The sequence below is a fragment of the Culex quinquefasciatus genome, chromosome 3, assembly GCF_015732765.1.
Source record: "Culex quinquefasciatus strain JHB chromosome 3, VPISU_Cqui_1.0_pri_paternal, whole genome shotgun sequence".
Taxonomy (NCBI): Eukaryota; Metazoa; Arthropoda; class Insecta; order Diptera; family Culicidae; genus Culex; species Culex quinquefasciatus.
Window position 1 is genome coordinate 200,652,900 of NC_051863.1, and position 6,000 is coordinate 200,658,899.

Sequence of the window (6,000 nt, forward strand, 5' to 3'; positions counted from 1 at the left end):
ACGGACAAATATTTGACTCACTGTACATAAATCATGTTTGTTGTGGACATGTACTCTGCTTTTTCGCATTTGTTTTGTTTTGGCCCATTTGAAATTTTCCTTGACCGGTTCCTTACCAAGTGCTTACACTACTTATAGAGGAATATCAACGTGGAATCGTTTTTTTTTTTATAAAATTGAATATAATGTTAAAAACTTGAATATTTCCCAAAAGTACTCCAAAGTAATCTGGGAATGTGCAATCCAAGATGACGGCCAATACGGCTGAACTGTAAAAAGGAAATATTTATGTGGGCTGAAAACAGGCAATCAACCGCTCAAATTTAATTGATTTGAGGTCACTAAACTAAAATATATCGGTTCCCTTCGATAAACGCAAAAATCAACCAGCAGATTCGGATTTAAAACCGTCAAAAACTGACCTATAACACGATTTGCTTCCAGACACGAAAAATTTGGACCCTTTTTTTAGTACGTGCCTTGACTATCACGAACGGTGCCTGATTTTTTTTTCATAAAATTATTTTTATTAGAGCATCTCCACCGGTGCGCACATAAATGAGTGACTATTTTGTTCACCCACAGCGCTACTATTTTAGTTTAGTCACCCTTCCCACACCGGTCGTTGATAAAACGGGTTGGTAATATAGTCACTGCCAACCCCACCGGGGGTGAGTATCAGCTTATTTTGACGTTTCAAAATAAAATATGTTTCAGTTTATTGGCATGACCAATTAGCCAAAATCTTCAAAGCCAGTATGTAGTAATTATTTCAAAAAAAAAAACTGGATTGGCCACAACCTGGATTGGTCCGGGTTCCCCGGGGAATGTTCCGTTGGAGCGACATTGGCAGCACCGTATGAATATGGGCAATATTGGTGTCAAACTTCACGATTTTTAAAATCACATATGGAAATTACGAAAACTGACATTTTAAACGGACTGGACAGAACCCGGATGGTTCCGGGTTCCCCGGAAGATGTTCCGTTGGAGGGACATTGGCGGCAACGATGGATATGGGCAATATTGGTGTTAAATTTCACGATGTTCAAAATCACATATGGAAGTCACGAAAATGGACATTGTGAGTGGACTGGCCACAATCCGAATTGGTCCGGGTTCCCCCGGGATGTTCCGTTGAGCGGACATTGACGGCACCGTATGAATATGGGCAATATTGGTGTCAAACTTCACGATTTTCAAAATCACATATGGAAATTACGAAAACTGACATTTTAAACGGTCTGGCCAGAACCCGGATGGTTCCGGGTTCCCCGGAAGTTGTTCCGTTGGAGGGACATTGGCGGCAACGATGGATATGGGCAATATTGGTGTTAAATTTCACGATTTTCAAAATCACATATGGTAATCACGAAGATGGACATTGCGAGTGGACTGGCCACAATCCGAATTGGTCCGGGTTCCCCCGGGGATGTTCCGTTGAGCGGATATTGGCGGCATCGTATGAATATGGGCAATTTTGGTGTCAAACTTCACGATTTTGAAAATCACATGTGAAAATTATGAAAATGGTCATTTTTAACGAACTGGCCACAACCCGGATGGTTCCGGGTTCCCCGAGGAATGTTCCGTTGGAAGGACATTGGCCGCCCCGTATGAATATGGGCAATATTGGTATCAAACTTCACAATTTTCAAAATCACATGTGAAAATTACGAAAATGGACTTTTTGAGTGAACTGGCCACACCCCAGGTAGTTTCGGGTTCACCGGGGGAAGTTATATGTATATGTTGGTGTCAAACTTCACGGTTTTCAAAATCACGAAAATGAGCATATAAAGTTTATTCGTCACAAACTGCATCAGTCCGAGTTCCCCGGAGTATGTTTCGTTGAAGGGACCTTATCGGCACAAATGAATAAATAACAAATATTGAAGTTGAAAAGAAATATCAAATGATTTTTTCTAAAGTCATCCACAATCCACAATTTAAATAAATTCAAAAAATAAATTCCTTCAAAGTACCTTCAACGGAACATCGCCATGGGAATCCGGACCAATTCGGATTGTGGCCAGTCCACTCACAATGTCAAATCAAATTAAATTATTCGCTCTACAGCATTGCCTTGGCGTTCTCGATTGCGAGATTCCTACTCGAAACTAGGTGTCCGAAGGCTTGATTGTTGAGGCAATTGCAAACCTCTTTTTACACCTTAGCTTCCATCCACCCCGGAATTCAAACTGACGACCTTTGGATTGTTAGTCAAACTGCCCACCAGCGACTCCACCGAGACAAGACCCAGGGAGACGACTCCTACACCTGGACTGAGCTAACGACCTAACCTTTTTAGGTTAGTCCGGGGCCAACATTTACTTCCCGTCCGACGGAAGGCGTGATCAGACAAATCTCGTCTCGAAAAATGCCACCGGGACTGTCTGGAATCGAACCCAAGCCAGCTGCTCCTACACCACGGTTCCGGCCCACTCACAATGTCCATTTTCGTAATTTCCATATGTGATTTTGAAAATCGTGAAGTTTGACACCAATATTGCCCATATTCATACGGTGCCGCCAATATCCGCTCAACGGAACATCCCCGGGGGAGCCCGGACCAATCCGGGTTCTGGCCAGTCCGTTTAAAATGTCAGTTTTCTTTTAGATTACGTTTCGGCTTTCGGTCACTTGGTAAAATCAAACACCAGTTTGCTTTCTTCTCCGACGTTTCGGTTCATATAGAACCTTTTTCAAGGAATCTAAAATTTATTTGGTGGTAAAATTGGGCACAACATAATTACAAAGAATCTTACCGAAAAGAAGGTGCTTTTCGTCTGTTGGTACTTTTCCAAGCACTCAACTGTCAGGTGGTGGGAAATACTAATAAAGGGTAAATTTTAATTAGCCAAAATTAGCATCACTTTTGTTTCCGTGTACTCACACGCTTGCGAGTCTGGCCACTCTCCAAGATTCGCTCGTCCCATGGAGATTTCGACTCGAACCACAATACGGTAGCACCAGAAAATTATCACACTTCTCATTCGGCGCGCCAACTTTTAAGATGGCAGTACAAGTGAAAAAAAAAAAAACGACTATTGTGTGTGTTATGTAAACATTATGTGTTAGTATGTGTGTTGTCCCTACTGTTTGTGTTGTTTTTATTTGGTTTGTTTTGGTTAGCATTCCTTTTGTTTTGATGTTTTTAATTTCATGTAAAATTCCAGCATATGCAGCATGTAGGTTGTCCGTGTCCGTCCGTTTGTTCACTGTTTTGTCTGTGTTTTTTATGTGACAACTCTCCAAGATTGGCAGATTACTCGATTTCATTGAGCGATCTACTATTTTGATGGAGTCAATCCCGATAGAGTGTTCCATAGCTGTTGCGTGTTGAACCAATGCTGATTTTTCCTTCGCCCAGCTGATCTGTGGATCAGTGTTTGTGTAGCCCTGCTGTCTCAGTGTTTGTATCCTCTTGATGTCCGTTTTGTGTCCGGACATCCTCTGTTTCAGCTTTGTTGTTGTGAGCCCAATGTAGCATGCATCGCAATCATTACACGGGATGCTGTAGATCACGTTGCTTTGCTCTTGTATTGGTGTTTTGTCTTTCACTAGTGGCAGCAGTGTGTTGACTGTTTTGGTGTTCTTTGTAGCAATGTGTACGGTTGGATATTCCTTCTGCAGTGTTTTGGTTATCTGTTGTGTAAGTCCAACGATATTGGTGAGAGAGTAGAATGTTTTGTTGTTCCTTCATTCCCACTCTCTTCCATAGCTGTAACCGTCTCTTGCTGTGTTGTTGTCGTTGTTGCTCCCTCTTGTTCTGGAATCTGTTGTGTTTGTCCTAGCCTGTTCAGCACCCGACTGATTAACGACCTGGGATAGTCATTAGCAGCGAGATGTTTTCTTACGGTGTTTTTGATCTCCGATAAATCGATGTTCGTGGACAAAGTTTTCACTCTGTTGGCAAAGTTGAACGCAACATTCATTTTGTGGTGTAGAGGGTGACAAGAGTGGAAATTAAGGAAGCGACCCGAAGCGATGGGTTTTATGTACCACTCCGTGCGGATTGTTTGGTCTTCCCTTCTGATCAGCGTCATGTCTAGGAACGGTAATCGACAATTTTGTTCTACTTCCACAGTAAATTGAATGTGTTCGTTTTGCTGGTTGAATATCCCTTGCACGTAGTCGATCTTGTTGGCTGGCAGAGCAAGGAAAAGGTCATCAACATATTTCCGGATGATTTCAACTGGGAAATCCAAGCTTTCAATGGCACGATCAAGCAGACATTCGGTGACCCAGTCGGATACTACAGGGGATACTGGATTGCCCATCGCAGTTCCAAACTGTTGAACGTAGTATTCCCCATTAAAGGAGAAGTAACTACAGTCGATGCAGAATTCTACAAACTCGCAAAACAGACTTTTGCAGATTTCTGTGTGCGGTTGTATCTCAGCCCAGCGACTTTTTATGCTGCTGATTAGCTATGGAAGAGAGTGGGAATGAAGGAACAACAAAAACATTCTACTCTCTCACCAATATCGTTGGACTTACACAACAGATAACCAAAACACTGCAGAAGGAATATCCAACCGTACACATTGCTACAAAGAACACCAAAACAGTCAACACACTGCTGCCACTAGTGAAAGACAAAACACCAATACAAGAGCAAAGCAACGTGATCTACAGCATCCCGTGTAATGATTGCGATGCATGCTACATTGGGCTCACAACAACAAAGCTGAAACAGAGGATGTCCGGACACAAAACGGACATCAAGAGGATACAAACACTGAGACAGCAGGGCTACACAAACACTGATCCACAGATCAGCTGGGCGAAGGAAAATCAGCATTGGTTCAACACGCAACAGCTATGGAACACTCTATCGGGATTGACTCCGTCAAAATAGTAGATCGCTCAATGAAATCGAGTAATCTGCCAATCTTGGAGAGTTGTCACATAAAAACACAGACAAAACAGTGAACAAACGGACGGACACGGACAACCTACATGCTGCATATGCTGGAATTTTACATGAAATTAAAAACATCAAAACAAAAAGGAATGCTAACCAAAACAAACCAAATAAAAACAACACAAACAGTAGGGACAACACACATACTAACACATAATGTTTACATAACACACACAATAGTCGTTTTTTTTTTTTTTTCACTTGTACTGCCATCTTAAAAAGTTGGCGCGCCGAATGAGAAGTGTGATAATTTTCTGGTGCTACCGTATTGTGGTTCGAGTCGAAATCTCCATGGGACGAGCGAATCTTGGAGAGTGGCCAGACTCGCAAGCGTGTGAGTACACGGAAACAAAAGTGATGCTAATTTTGGCTAATTAAAATTTACCCTTTATTAGTATTTCCCACCACCTGACAGTTGAGTGCTTGGAAAAGTACCAACAGACGAAAAGCACCTTCTTTTCGGTAAGATTCTTTGTAATTATGTTGTGCCCAATTTTACCACCAAATAAATTTTAGATTCCTTGAAAAAGGTTCTATATGAACCGAAACGTCGGAGAAGAAAGCAAACTGGTGTTTGATTTTACCAAGTGACCGAAAGCCGAAACGTAATCTAAAATAATTGTAACGGTCGTGAAAAACTACAATGTCAGTTTTCGTAATTTCTTTATGTGATTTTGAAAATCGTGAAGTTTGACACCAATATTGCCCATATTCATACGGTGCCGCCAATATCCGCTCAAAGGAACATCACCGGGGGAACCCGGACCAATTTGGATTGTGGCCAGTCCACTCACTATGTCCATTTTCGTAATTTCCATATGTGATTTTGAAAACCGTGAAGTTTGACACCAATATTGCCCATATTCATACGGTGCCGCCAATATCCGCTCAACGGAACATCCCCGGGGGAACCCGGATCAATCCGGGTTCTGGCCAGTCCGTTTAAAATGTCAATTTCGTAATTTCTTTATGTGATTTTGAAAATCGTGAAGTTTGACACCAATATTGCCCATATTCATACGGTGCCGCCAATATCCGCTCAACGGAACATCCCCGGGGGAACCCGGACC